Source organism: Camelus bactrianus, chromosome 25 (genome assembly GCF_048773025.1).
Source record: "Camelus bactrianus isolate YW-2024 breed Bactrian camel chromosome 25, ASM4877302v1, whole genome shotgun sequence".
NCBI classification, from domain to species: domain Eukaryota; kingdom Metazoa; phylum Chordata; class Mammalia; order Artiodactyla; family Camelidae; genus Camelus; species Camelus bactrianus.
The window spans coordinates 29,877,311-29,892,150 of NC_133563.1; the positions used below are offsets into that span (position 1 = coordinate 29,877,311).

The 14,840-nt window shown below is 42.6% G+C and overlaps 1 protein-coding gene across 7 annotated transcripts in view; it reads right to left on the bottom strand.

The window, feature by feature from the left end:
• Positions 1–14,840, bottom strand: part of CYRIB (CYFIP related Rac1 interactor B) — a 135,024-nt gene that overhangs the window by 69,849 nt on the left and 50,335 nt on the right. For 3 of the 7 annotated variants that reach the window (XM_074353071.1, XM_074353074.1, XM_074353073.1), the window contains exon 1: positions 8,809–8,948. The exons of 3 other annotated variants lie outside the window; for them this stretch is intronic. The gene's annotated coding sequence lies outside the window, so the exon portion shown is untranslated. Of the gene's footprint in view, positions 1–8,808; positions 9,036–14,840 lie in introns of those variants that run through there. One more of the 7 variants, XM_074353070.1, reaches the window with a different exon arrangement.

Sequence of the window (14,840 nt, forward strand, 5' to 3'; positions counted from 1 at the left end):
CAAAAAAAGCCTTGATGTGCAATGTGACCTTGCTACAAGGGGCAAAAAGTGCCGGGAATAAATTGTCTTTGAGCACCTGTTTAACTCTACTTACGACCTGAAGGCAGTTTTCTATAATACAGTAAAACCAGTTTTAAAAAAACTGTTCTTTCATTTCTTACTTGTGAAGCCCAAATAAAATCCTAGAAGAGATCTCAGAGACCAGAGGCAGTGAAAGGACTTCACAAAAAGTTTTGCTTGTATAACTCCACTAGGAAGAATTTTTTAGTGCTTAAATATTTAAAAAAATTATTTAAATGCATAAGCCATCTACCTACCCAAACTAGGCAAACTGAGAATAGTCTAAAAAATTAAATTTTATTTTAATAAAACAAGACACACTATTTTTAAAAGTTGCTCATAAACAAAGAAAACTGAGTATCAGCTAAAGTAAAGTTCTTAAAAGACACACATTAAATATGCTAACAGACTACTAAGAAGGGGTCAGTGACACATACCAAAGACAGAACACTGGCCAGTTGTCACCATGACACATACTATAATGGAACTTAGGCACACCCATTTCAGAGGGTTGCCAACCCCAGGCTACATATTTTGACTATTGCTTCAACATACTGTTCTATAAATAAAAAGGAAAAGCTTTAGTTTAACTATATTCACATTTTAATATAGGAAGTCCCACTTTTCAAATACTATTTCCAAAATGCTTCAGCCCTTCATTTTCAGGTTTACCCACTAAACTTACTACTGGTGCCACCATAGCTATAACATTATTTTACATTTCCAAGTCTATAAATCCATGTACACTTTAACCCAAATGAATGGAATAAATGAAGCTGACTTATTACATTTAAAAACAACCTGGCAAATATATTTACTTTAATATCAGAACACATTAAATACTTAAGTCAAAAAAAGGTCAAATGTAAGAATTTTTAGCAAGTAAAGTAGTTCAAAAAAAAAAAACTCTCAGAATGCTTGTTTACAGAAAAAAAAAAAGACTGGAAGGGAAGATTTAGAAAATGCAAAGTGATAAAAATGGAGCCTTATACCTTAAAAAAAAAAAGAATGAAAAACTGCAGGTTTAAACCTCCCTCCAACTAGCTACGCTAGCCTCTTACTCCCCTAAATCTATACTGTCTCAAGATCTCAAGAAAAAGAAGGCTCACTTAAAAACGCTATATTTAATTAACATTGTCCTCTTTGTTAGAATTTGCTAGAATTTTAAGTAGAGAACTGTAGTTTAACATAAACAAAAGCAAGGTAATCTCATTCCTTTTAACCCAAGGTAGTTTTCTCCTATTTCACTTTGATTTAATATTCCTGAAATTCTTAAAAGACCACGTATGGTTTTTTTCAAATCAAGAGACATCTAAACACGTTAGACATTACTTACTGAGTAAATGTTATTAGTTAGTAACTTACGTTGGAGGAAATTAACTTCAAAATTTCACCAAAATCATTGCAGAGGTTTGCCCTCAAAAACAGATCAAGGAGATGAACACCAATAATAATACATATTATATTCTTACTACATGCCAGTTACCTTTTTAAAATCAGATTTATTGAGGTATAATTTACGTATGCTGAGAAACAATTCTCTATTTTTAATGTGTTGCAAGCAGAGGTACCAACTGCCCTTTGCTCTGGACTATATTTTCAGGGACATCTGTGTAGCAAATAGCCTTCAAAGACAAAGACAGTATCTCCCTCTGGAGCAAAGGACAGGCATGCTTATTTGATCAGTATAATAAATATGATGTATCCCTCTAGAGCAAAGGACAGGTAGCTTACTGTTCATTATAAAAGTTATAGCTTCCGTAAACAGAGGGTTTCTCTCCAATAACATGGCCCACTATGTGTGCCTGAGGATCAGGAAACCTGTACAAATGTTGATACTCTGGCTACTGTTATTACTGAGAGTAATAAACTGACCTTCATCTTTTACACAGGAGCCTCAGGTCTCCTACCAGCATCCATGAAAATGTGCCAGAGTAACTTATTAGCTTTCAAGCAGGATAAGATCTCAGATCATCATGATTCTGGACAGTTTTGGCAACAAGAATGGGATGCTGACAGAGCCATGACTTTCTAGGAGAGAGAGGATAAAGGCCCCTAAAGACAGAGTTCTGGGAAATGAGAAGACACTCTGGGATTGGCAAATGATCCTAGTGGTCAGTGGAGAGAAGGTGAGAATAAGGATCTCCACTGCCCTGTTAAGAAAAGAGTTGGATTAATATTTAGAAACTGAGCAGTGAGAAGTGGGATTGAAATCAGGCATTGAAATGGTGCCTTGGTTGTTATTCATTCTCCCCTGGGCTGGCAGAGGAAAGGATGCGTTATGACGATGGGCAAAAAGCCCTATGTCTCCAGGTGAAAGGCTGAGATTGCTGACCCAGAGTACCCAAAGCTAAAGTAGACTGTGTAAGTAATGATGACCTTGCTGCCAATACAGAGCTTCAGATGGACCAAAAGTATTAGAAGTTCCTTTGACTGAACTACAAGGGAATGACCAAAAGTGAATACAAAGCCTTGATTACTGGTACAGAGTTGCTCTCTCCCTCCGTGCCCCACCATCCTCCTCTACTTCTACCCCCAAACTCTTCTGCTTTACAGAAAAAAATGATAAAGGATAGGGCTGAGGTCTCCCTGGCCCCCAAGAGGGATGGAAGGCCATACATACCCCTCAGAGGCTGCCCAGGAAACATATGGGAGGGACTTAAAAGTTTTATGGCTCTCTTAGATATAAGCACCCAGGTTATCACCCTCCTACCTTGTCCCACAGAGGGAGGGACTTCCAGATTCAGCTAATAGGATTTGGGCAGGAAATAGGTAGGGAAGGGAAATGAAGTCACCTTGTGGCTGGGGCTCTTTGGGCCAACTCAGTGTCCTCTTGCTAATGCCTCTACATCCATCCCAATGGATAGTAGGAGTTGATGTGGTATATAGTTGTACTTCCCCATCCTGTGAGTGCCAGAGGGGACTCTCCCAATCAGGAAGGGCTGCATGTAGAAAAGTGCTAGTCCCCTGGGGCTCCACAACCCTAATAACCATTTTTAGGTCAAGTCTCTGTGACTCCTGATTTTAATCTGATTGGAGCCTCTGACAAAGGTGCCTCTGGAGGTGCCCCTGGGGGTTCTGGACCCTTTGCCTCCCTGACATAGCAATCAGGCACACTCCTTTTGTTAATAAGCAGCTATCAGCTTGCTACTGGGCTCCTGTGGAAACTGAATGTCTGACTCATGGAGGCCTCATGAGTTCCAGCCTGACAGTCCCACTTTAGGGTGGGTCAACTCAAATGCAATGACTAACAATATGGAGAATAACTGAAAATGCATATTTGAGAATATATCTGTATTGCCTTAGCCCCAGCAGCATCTCAACTTTACATGAAAAAGTGGTAGTGAGCCCTTTGTGGAAACTCATCCTCTACTCCACTACTCGACACAAAATCATGGGCTCAGTGGAGCCCACAACCAGTAAATCATCAAATCCTATAGATTTAGCATCATCCCTCCATTGTCAATACTCAAGTACTGATCACTTTCAGTTCTTTTCTAAACCTTAGTAATAACAGTCTTTTAACTTGCTTACCTGTATTCAATCTTACTTCACCTTTCAATCCATTCTCCAAAAGCTCTAAGAACAATCTTTTGAAAAGACAAATGAGTATTTCACTCTCTCCCCCTTTAAAACCCTGTAACAGTTTCCCCTAGCCTTTAATCCAAACTGACCTGAACTTGTTAACATGACTCAGGCAGCCAGCCTTACAGTTTACTTACTGTCGACCTCTTTCTCCCACCTCCTTTATAACTTGTATTATTGCCACACAGTACCAGTAACCATTTCTAAGACGTACAGGACCTCTCTTATCTCCTTTTAGCCCCTCCCTCTTCCTAGGCCCAGGCATTGTCCCTTTTGCTCAAGGGACTACTGGTCCACTCTTCAGATCTTAGTTTAGATGGCACTGCTACCTAGATGTTTATCCTGACTCATAAAATAAGATTAGCTACCTGCTGAACAGCTACCTGTCTGTTTTTCTCTATCTTTTCTTCTATTGTAAAACTAACATTTTATTCACTGCTTATAACCCTGCTTGTGTGCTCAGTAACTATTTGGATAATTAATGGCAATCATATACTAAATATTATGCCAAGTGTCAAAGAAATAGACAATCAAAGCCAAAATATTTTTAATGATCATTCGACTTAAAAATGCACTGCTTCAATACAATTATTATTCTTCCTTTCTTATTGCGTTGCATTTGAAATTAATACAAAACTTTCACAAGACTGTTGTGAGGCACTTAGCAGAGATAGTATTACCTCTATCTTATAGATAATCTGAGAATCTCCACACTATCAGACAAGAGCAAATCAGGGCTTAAATGCAATGTTCTTGCCCATACATACTAAAGAATGTCTCAAAAAAATCATAAGTCAACAAACTACAAAAGTCCACTTCAAGACCTAGTCAATCTCAGATTTCATTTAAATTAGTGCCTTCAATTCTCCATTGCCCTAAGAATAGAGAAATGGCATAAATAATCCCAAATAATAATATCTGGGAACAAGTCATAATATTTTTTCACAGTAAGTATTTTCTGAAATTGTTTGACCTTAGCATTCAATGTAATTTGGATTATCTGAGAACAAGCCAATTTATGACTGGAAGGATTTTAGGCAGAACGTATACAGACACAGCAAAAAGTGTCTATCAATCTAGATTTCACATATACCAGACATAATGCACCAACTACAATACATCAGATAGAGATTACCTGCATGGCAGATAATAACCCTACAGGATTGAAAGCTTCACAGTGTTGCACACAGCAGTACCACTAAATATTATCTTTTCAAAATAAATTAAATAGCAACAAAAATATATTTTTGCATTAGGTCTTTTATTTAAACAAAATCACCCAGTATCTGAAAACAGCCATTCTCACCCATGGTACTATAATCAGGATGTGGAACAAGAAATGCACGTATTTAAAGAATCAAAATTCTAAGAATGATTTCCTTGTTTAAAAAGTTTTACAAATGTCACTCATTTGCATTCCAATATACTTGCATGAGTGGGAAAGGGGGGGAGCTACAGCTAGTAAGCAGGAAATTATAATCCTGTATATGCTCACAGCATAGAGACAAGTGAACATTACCCATCCTGTGGCAGCTGAAAAAGTTTCAAGATTAGCTGTTTTAAGTATGCCTTCTAAATATATAATATAAAATATAACACTTCAAATTAGTACTCTGAAATAGAATATTAGTAAAGACTATAAGTCACAGGGGCCTGGGCTTAAATGCCAGCCTTCCTCATCCTACTTGGGCAGGCACTTGAACAAGTTACCTACACTCCTTGAGCCTTACTTTCCTAATGTTAATTAAGACTTAACTAGGAATTAACCTACACCTTGCAGGGTTGTCAAAAAACTTAATGTTTATACAGAACTTGGCATAGAGGGGTTCACTTTTTCAGCATAATAATTAAGAGCCAAGACCCTATCTTCTACTGAGTAGCTGTGTCACTTTAGTTACTTAACCTTAGTTTTCTAGTCTGCAAGATGGAAATGCTAACACCTACTAGTATCAGGGTGTTATACAGATTAAATGTCTTACAACATTGCCTGGCAAGCAGCAAGTAGTAAATGCTAGGTAACTGTTAGTTATTATTAACGTTATCAACACCACCATGGAAATATTAAGTAACCACTGCCACAGTATTGGATTATGCCTTCCATTTCTGCAATGTGAAAAAATATTCCTTGAAAAATTAACCTAAATTAGTGAACTTATCATAACACTGGATAACGGGGGTAGGGTATAGCTCAAGCACCAGAATGTATGCTCAGCATGCGTGAGGTCCTGGGTTTAATCCCCAGTTCCTCCATTAAAAAAAAAATTAAACAGACCTAATTACCCTCCCCCTAAAAAAACTGGATGAGTTCCCACATTCAAGAATTTTTATGCTGACTTTCAGAAACTTTAAATAAAAAAGAAATTATCTGAATTGACTATTGCTCATGAATGCTGACAAGATACACATCAAATATTCATTCTAAGTGAACAAATCCATTCAGTGAGCTAAAGTATAACACAAAATGATATGTCTACTGTTACTTTCTCCCCAAAGATTTCAAAGCAGTTTAAGTAATCAAATATAACAATCCTCAAAATGTACAAGCTGCTTAAGAGAACTGCAGTTGAGAGCAATCAACATCCTCCTCCAAAACTTTTGCCACATAATTACACAACGTTATAGTGTAACTCTTCTGACCTTGCCATTCATTCAATTAGTCAAAACATTTACTGCATATCCACTGTGCACCAGACAAGAGCTGTGCTAAACTCTGGTGTAGTAACAGAAAAGGAGAGACCAAAAGTAATAGCAGACATGCCATTAACAATGTAATTAAATATTTCAAAATTTTATAATTTTGTTTTCCTTAAACAGTGAAAGAGCAAATTATAGGCTCTAACAGTAAGGGCAGCAATACTTGATGACTTAAGTAACTTCAAGTAAGTAACAGTCCAATACGTTCCCCAAAGAGACTAGGATTAAATGAAATAAACATCACTCTATACTGCTCAATCAATTACTAAGTAAAGGTAAATGACCATTTCAAATGAGTCAAACAGTCTCAACAGTGACACTAACATATAAATTTTTTTACCCATTTTGGTGGGGAAAGTTTAGAGAAATAAATCTTATATTTGATTATGTTAAATGTCACCTAGAATCTATCAGAAATAAACTACATTCACTTAGTTTTACTCAGCATCTGAAACTGTATTTCTTCTGGGGAGACTAGGGTCAATTTACTCATCAAGGCTCCCTTTGATCAATCATTTTCCTGAAAGAGGAAAAAAATCTAGCCTCTATCCAATTATCAAATATTCTAGAGTTCATACTATATATCCTACATTTTACAAAGCAAGAATTTCCTCTCAGACAGCTATATAACTGAGAAAGTTTTCAGAAATTAAAAAAATCTATGTAGCAAAATGGCTCTGCCAAAAAAAAAAAAAATCTTGACTATAAGTTAAGACTTACTACTTAGACTGGTTATCCAAGATGTAAAAGGGGACAAACAGCCAAGCACTTTTTATAATACCAGCTCCTCAGAAGAAAGGGCTGCTGAAAAAAATACTATTACTATTGATAGCAATTGCATCACACTGATATGCAGGTAGGTGTACTTCAGGACTAAGAACCTTCTTTTGAGTTCATTATTATGGACTATGAATGTCACATGGGGGGAAAAAAAGTGCTGTCATTTCACTTCATGAATGCTGAATCAGGCAGTTTTAGTTAACTGCAACACTTTACAAGCAGGCTATCAAATAAGCCCCAATTATCAAGTTGTTTCAGACACAAAGCTTCTGTTTCTATTATTAAATACAATTAAAGAATTAAAAGGATTAGTTTATTTTTCTTGAGGTACGTTAGTCTAAAATTATTTGCAGTAAGTCCCTGAACACCCAAGTGATTGAAATTCCTTCAGCTACATAAAACCCTCCTCTGAAACACCAGCCTGCCAAACTGCAAGACTCTAAGAACACAAAATTGACTGATACACATTTTCCATGTAAAGATTAAGGAGGAAAAAGATGGCAAACTCAAAAAATTTAGGGAGGGGAGTGTGAACACATGCCAAAAATCTTTGTCTTCTCCAGAATGGCACTTCGTGGGACTGCAAGAATTCAGGTAGTCCATCAGTATTCCGCACACCGGGGGACACTCAGTAACTGCTGTCGACAGATGGGCCGAGAAAAAGTCTCACCAACAAACAGTATTAACAGGTAATGTTACAAATCAGTCATGGAACAGCGCAAGGAGGAATGTGGAGGAGTCGAAAGACTAACAATCTTCTGCCAAATTTTACATTCAGAGCAAATTAATCCATCATAGATACTCCTCCAGGGAAAAAAAAAAAGAAGTAGAGAGCGAGAAAACGTGTCTGGTGTGACCCAGAATAGCCATGAGGAAAACACACAGAACCACCACCACTTCCACCACAGTTTGACAGTCACAGATTTGGGTAATTATAGTAGAAATCGTGTGTTTTGGAAACACACTAAGACCACGCCCTAGGACTGAGAATCTGGACTTTAAATGCTGGGAATTAAGGTCAACGCAGTATATAAGTTGGACGGTCTGGCCGCACAGGTGGACAGGGTTGGGAGGAGAGGGTGGGCAATAAAGACACCAACTTCCACGCGGGTGACCGGGTACGCTGGGTGTCCCGGGCGAGGCGTGGCAGAGACCGAGGGGGGTGTGGATCTGCGGACCACGAGTACAGGGAGGGAAGGAGAGGTGGCCGCTAGGAGGAAAGGGAGATGGAAGTGGGAGCTGCGGGTTAGGGGCAAACGTCGACCCGGGAAGAGAAGAGCCGGGGAATCAAGGGTCACGGCGGCAGGATTCGGGGGTGGGGGCGGGAGGCGAGCACGCGCGCAGAGGTACGAGTGGAAGGAAGGGTCTGGAGAAAGGAAGATTCGAATGAATGAGGGCCGGGGTCGGTGGGGCCGGGTCGCGGAGGTGGGAGCCGGGGGTCGGGGAGGCGGCCGCCGAGGTGGGTCGCGGAGGCGGGGCCGGGAGCGCCCGCGGAGGTGCAGCCGCAGCGCCGGGGGTGGGCGCCGGGGCGGGCCCTCCGCGCGAGGGGATGAGGAAACCCCGCGCCGGGGGATGAGGAAGCCCCGCGCCGGCCCCACCGCACCCGCCTCTCCGCCAAAATGGGGTCGCGGAGCAGGAAAGCGAGCGGTGTGAGGGAAGAGGGAAAAACAGTCAAAATAAATCACTCACCCTCTGCTCGAACCTACAGGCTCGCTCAGCCCCGCTCCTCCGCCCTCCTCGAGCCGCGGCGGCGGCTCCTCAGCGGCGCTAGGGGGAGCCCCGGGCCCGGAGCGGGGCAGCGGCGGCGGCCAGACCGGGAGCCCTCCGCACCTGCCCCTGTAGCGGAGCCGCGACGAGCCAGGCGACGGCGGCGGCAGCGGCTCCGAGCGGGGAGGGCAAGTGACCCGGATGTACAGGGTAACGGCGAGGAGGGGGAGGGGGGAATGCCAGGAAGTGAGGGCGCCGCGGACCTGTCCGGCCGTGCGCATGCGCCGCGCGCCCGCCCCGCAAGGTAAATCCTCAGCCTTCCTTCCCCGCCCCCTCCTCCCCCGCTCCTCCCCAAGGGGGCGGGGCGAGAACAGAGACAGGTGGTCGGGAGGGCGCCACGAGGAGAGGAAGGGGGCGCGGCCACCTCCTCCGCTCCCCCGCCCTCCTTAAAGGGGCAGCACCTTTGCGCGGAGATGATATCTGGTTGGGTCGGGGTCTTACAGCCTTCTCGTTTTACAGATGGAAAACTGAGGTTCAGAGGTGACAGAGACCTGCCTCAGGTCAGCAAGCTCAGAAATGGTAGGAACTGGAACTCGCGAATCAGGACTCTGAGCTGAATCCAGCGAAGTTGCCACATCCCACCGCCTCTCACGCGTGGAATGGCTAGGCTGGTGGGCACGCCTTTCTCCCTCCGCCAGGTACTGAGCCTCACACTCCCAGACACGGCAGATGCGCTTGGCAGGCTGCCAGAGCCGAGAGGTACACGGTTATCATCTGCGATGGTATCCTGGAGACGCCCTTGGGAGGTATTAAATGACCATTCTAGGAACAGAAATCAGGCGCCACTTGAGACTTCTACGGTGTCACGCATAGCTCTTTCAGATAAACGAGACTTTGTTCTGAGGTCTGCTCTGGGCAAAAATGTCTGATGGACAGAGAATTTAGATGTGGCAGAGGGCGCAGCTTCTTCATTTTTCCCTAACTCCCCTTTCACTCTGAACATAAATGCTCGCTATTTATGTACAAAATCAGAACATCCCATCGAGCTAGCCCATTCTGTTATGAAACTCTCAGATTTTTTTCATTAACACTAAAGGGCAAATGATTACAATGTTACCTCTCCCGGGGATATTTCCAGTTTGACTGCTGAGCGGATCATTACTACAGAGGTAAATGGTCCTACATATTTTAGGGTCAAGAGCCCTACTGAAAAATCCCATAAAAGTATGCGCTTTTCTCTGCAGGAAAATGCACATAGGTACACAAACTTACACACAATTACAGATTCTTGGATTCAGGAAGCCTATCTATGAAACCGTGATTATGAACCCTTGTTCTAGTCAATTCAGTGAGATCCCAGAAACTATCTGGGCCTTACCACATGTAGCCAGGAAATCACTCCTTGCCCCAAATACAGAAAGGCGGTCTTTAACATTATTTAGCCTTCTGTCTTCCTCTTTAGTTATATGGAGACCAAGTGATATGGACCATATTACAAAGATTTATGTGTTAAAAGAGTTATGGAGAGAGCAGGTGGCTATTTTCAATGCACTCACTAAGGGCAAGAGTCCTAGGCCTCCAATTTTTACCCTAATTATCACACTTAATGATGATTTGGGGGTTCTACACTAGATCCATTATAATCTTCATCAGTTTCAACTAAACTGAGGGAGCTGATGTTTGCAAGCAATGATGCTGACAGAACAGTGTTCACAATCCAAGAACTCTGGTCCATTTGTTTGACACACTGACACCCACTCTTAACCCTGGTCCATACTAACCCACTGTCCTCTATTTGAACCAGAAGAAGAGTTCATACACCTGCTTGGTCCCTTAGGTATGAGCTCTGAGTAACCACACACCTGTGACCCAATATCCCACAGAGAGCAGAAATCTCTTCCATAATGTCCTTAACACATGAACATCCAGTTTAGCTCAAATATACCCAATTATGGGGAGCTCATTATTGCTGTGGTCAGTCTCCTCATTGTGAGGAACCTCTTCTTTTACAAGGATCAGAAATCTGATGCTCAATGACTTTCATCCACTGGTCCTAATTTTATTTCTGGGAAGCAACATAGACATGATGCTGGTCTGAAAGGAACTTACAGTCCAGCAAAAAGAAACAGTCCACTCGATGAGTGATAACCGTGACATAGGATGAGTCCTGTAAGGACGGACTGCTCCTTTCAGAGGCACTTTCTCCTTATCAGCCCTAGAGCTGTTCCTAGCCTGTGTGAGAACTCACCAGTAAGCTCTACCACTACCCGACGACGGATGTCCTGAAAGAGGGAACAGAAAACAAGACCCTAAGAGAAGTGCTGAATTTATTCTTCCACGATCCTTTCATCATTCTGCATGAATGTAATCACATTTCAGCTGAGGTCAAAGTTTTATGTTGAAAAAACAAGCAGAAGGATGCCAAAAAAAAGAGATGTTTACATAAGAGCAGTAGGCTCTGATGATGATTTAATCACTGTGGCTTGCTAGCACTTTTTTTGAGTCCTTACTATGTGCCAGGCACTGTACTATAAGCCCTTTACTTGCATTTCCTCTTTTGCTTTTTACAAAATCAATCACTGAGTCATTCGATTACACGTTTCTGCCCCTCTACTATGTCCTAGGCACCATGCTGAGGGTTTAGGGTGGAGGATGGGCAGTAAGCCATCTGATCCCTGCCCTGGAGGGCCTCAAAATTTAGTGAAAGGAAGGGCTGTAACCTCACAATTACAACACAACATGATTTGTTGTAATTTAGGAGGGTGGAGGAACCAACCATCTCCCTGGGATGGCTGTGAAGGCTTCAGAGAGGATGAGCTTGGTCTTGAAGAGATGGGGGAAGGGCCAAGAAGAGAAGGCACATGAGCAGAGGAAGGGCATTCATGACATTCTAGGGGTATGACTGGGGTGGTAAGACTGTAAAGGACCTCTGCCTGCCCCATGCTAAGGAGTTGGAACTTGCCTCCTGAAGGCAACCACAAGTACACAGACGCTTTAAAGCAAGGGAGAGACATAATCAGATAGATGTGTTTTATAACAAGATCACTCTGACGGCAGTGTTCAACAGGGGAGGAGAATGGAGGCCAGTAGATCAGTGAAACTGCTGTGGGGTCCAGGCAAGAGGTAATAAGAGCCTGTTCTAGGAACCTGGCAGTGGAGAGGAAGAATGGGCACCAGAATTAAGATACTTACTGATGTAGAATCCTCAAGAGTTTGCTGCACCTAGGGGAAGAAAAAGCAGGAGCTGTGTGGCATGACCCTAAGGTTCCTAGCTGAGAAGATGAACTGGATGGTTACACCATCCAACCCCAAAACCTTTACGCTGTCTTCCTTCCTGTTCTCTTCCAGCCTTTATCCGTGTAAATGCACACTGCTTCAATTGATACCTTCAGATCTGTGCAACTATTTCCCAGTGCTTCATATTTCTACAGTCACATTCATCATTTTCATGGCTGCAGAATAGTTCACCATGTTGAGCTAGCTCAGTTTCCTTCAGTTGCTCAATGTCCACACCCTGCACGCCTGGCTTCCACGAGACTTTTTTGGCTCACAGCATTTTTCAAGGGATCAGATGAGCAAAGAAAGAGAACCTTTAGGTGAAGGGTACTGGAAAAGTGTGGCCTCAAGGACCAGCGAAGCTGCAGCTCTCGTGGGAGAGGCTTGGGTAACTGTTTTGCATGTAGAAACTGCAGAGCTATCAAAAAGAACCTATCACCCCTGGGCATCCTGATGTCTCATTCTCTATGGGAGCTGGTTCTCAAGCCCTAACCCACCTAATCCATTCATTCCTTCATTCATCTATTCACTCTTTGAGAAATGCATTCTTGTGAAGCAGAGGGCACATTTTTGTGCAGAGCTGAAAGCACCAGGAAGCTGTGAGTTTAGCCCTGCCAGGGTCTGAAGCCAACCTTCACAAGTTAATCAACCTCTCAGAGCCTCAGCTTCCCCCCGAGTTTGTTGTAAGGATTAGTTCAAATAAAATCTATACGACACGTGAGACAGAACTAAGCATGCATTAAGTTCAAGAGTTATTTTCAGTCTTGGATTCCTTCCCCTTGCTTCCTTAACACCCACCATTTTCCTTAATTTCTGGGCACCCCAACCAGGTGACACTGCATGTGCGGGGATTCAGAGCCTGAACCTGCCAGAGTGAATCAGGGCACTCCATCTAACTTTCCATTCCTCATCTGTGAAATGGGCATAAAAACCTATTTTACAGGAATGTTGTGAAGCCCTCATAAATCTATATAGGAAAATATGTTCAAAACCCCAAAACACTGTGTCATTGCTGGCTATGACTTCTGTTATAGACCTCATTGTTTTCTTGGTTTCTCCCCATTAAAAAAATGATGACCTCAGCATAAGTCCCGTGGATTGTAATTACTGGGTCAAAGGATCTGAATGTTGTTATGAGTCTTGATGTGTCTGGCCCAACTGCTCTTAGAGAGGACTCTGAAGAGTTGCTGCCATCATTAAGTGAAACACACCATTCAGTATGTTGTAAGCACCTAGATGATAGTTCTTGTTGCCTCTGTATCCAGTCTGAGTCCTCAATCTAACATTCAGGGACTTCTCCCAGCTGCTTCCCTCCTCCTCTTCAAGGAATGAATGAATACTGAACCCAGAAACAAAGAGGCACCTTCCCAAATATTTCCACCACAGCCCAGGCTAAGGGCTAAGACTCCAGGGTCATGCCTTACCGAGGAGCATCCATTCAGTGGGTGAATTTAAAGAAGGCAGAAGGGGAAGGGGAAGGAGGCCTGGGAATCCCTGGGCAGCGCTTGAAACCTGCCCATCGTAAAAGAGGACATCAGAGCTGCTACTCAGATAGCACCAAAGTACAAAACCAACAGCTCAAACCCAACGCCTAATTCCTGTTACTTAGCAAAACATTAACCAATCTCCCAGGGGCCATTACGTTTTCCTAATGGCCATATTCCCATAATCCATGTAACACGTTTCTCACAAGTGGCCGGCTCCTGTCCTGGTCTCGCCAGCCCTCTGAGGGACCTGCAGGAAGGCAGGCGGCTCTCACTTGCTCCTGCTGGCCCTTCTCTGTGTCTCGTGTATACTTTGCAGCCTCTTCCCATCGCTGTTTCTTGGCCTCCAGGTTCAAGGGTCACCTCCTCAAAGTGGTCCCCTCATCCTTCCTAAAGTCAACCTTCCCTTCCGTCATTTCCTGGTATGTCACTGGCTTTTTTTCTTTCAAAGCACTTATCACAACTTGTAATTTTTATTTTTGAGCTTAAAAAATATTTTAAATTAAAAAAAAAAGCCTCTCAATACAATGTCAGCTCAGTGAAAGCAGAGGTCAGGGCTATCTGTCACTGTGCCCACCCAGCTCCTAGGAGACCCTCAATAAATATGTGGAATGACTGGGTTAAAAAAGGGAGGTTCCTGACCCCCTCTACCTTTCTTTCACTCTGATTATATGAAAAATACATGTTGACTGCATAAAAAAAATTTGAAAAATTTGAACAAAAGGAACAAAATATAAAAACCTACGATCCAGCCTCCCACACTATGTGGGCACACTTTCAAATGCTTCTTCTATGTCTCTCACTGTATAAAGATAATGCATATATTTTTATTTTAAAAATCGCTCATAGTCTGAATGGAAATCTGCTGTGTTTCATCTCAACAATTTATCTTAATCACCTTTCCTTAAGAAACGTACCTCAGCCACCTTGTTATTAAAGGCTCTAAAATATGTATGTACTGGGCCATGAGGTGACATCATAAAGTATTTAACAAGTGTCCTGGTTTCTTCAATGTCAATAAAGGTAAAATGTTTTAATCCAGCACTTCCCTCTTGACAAGCTTCCCATTTCCCACCTCTGTGTTTGTACTGCGTTAGAGCTGTATTTCTACAGAACTGTACTCCCCACCGCCCATTCACCACCTGGAGTTATTAGAGTCCCCGTAGTCAACTGGAGAAGCAAAATTGTTTGCAGCCGGAAAAGCTCAAGTATGACGAAGCCAGGACGACGCCTAGGAGTTCAGTTGGGGAATCT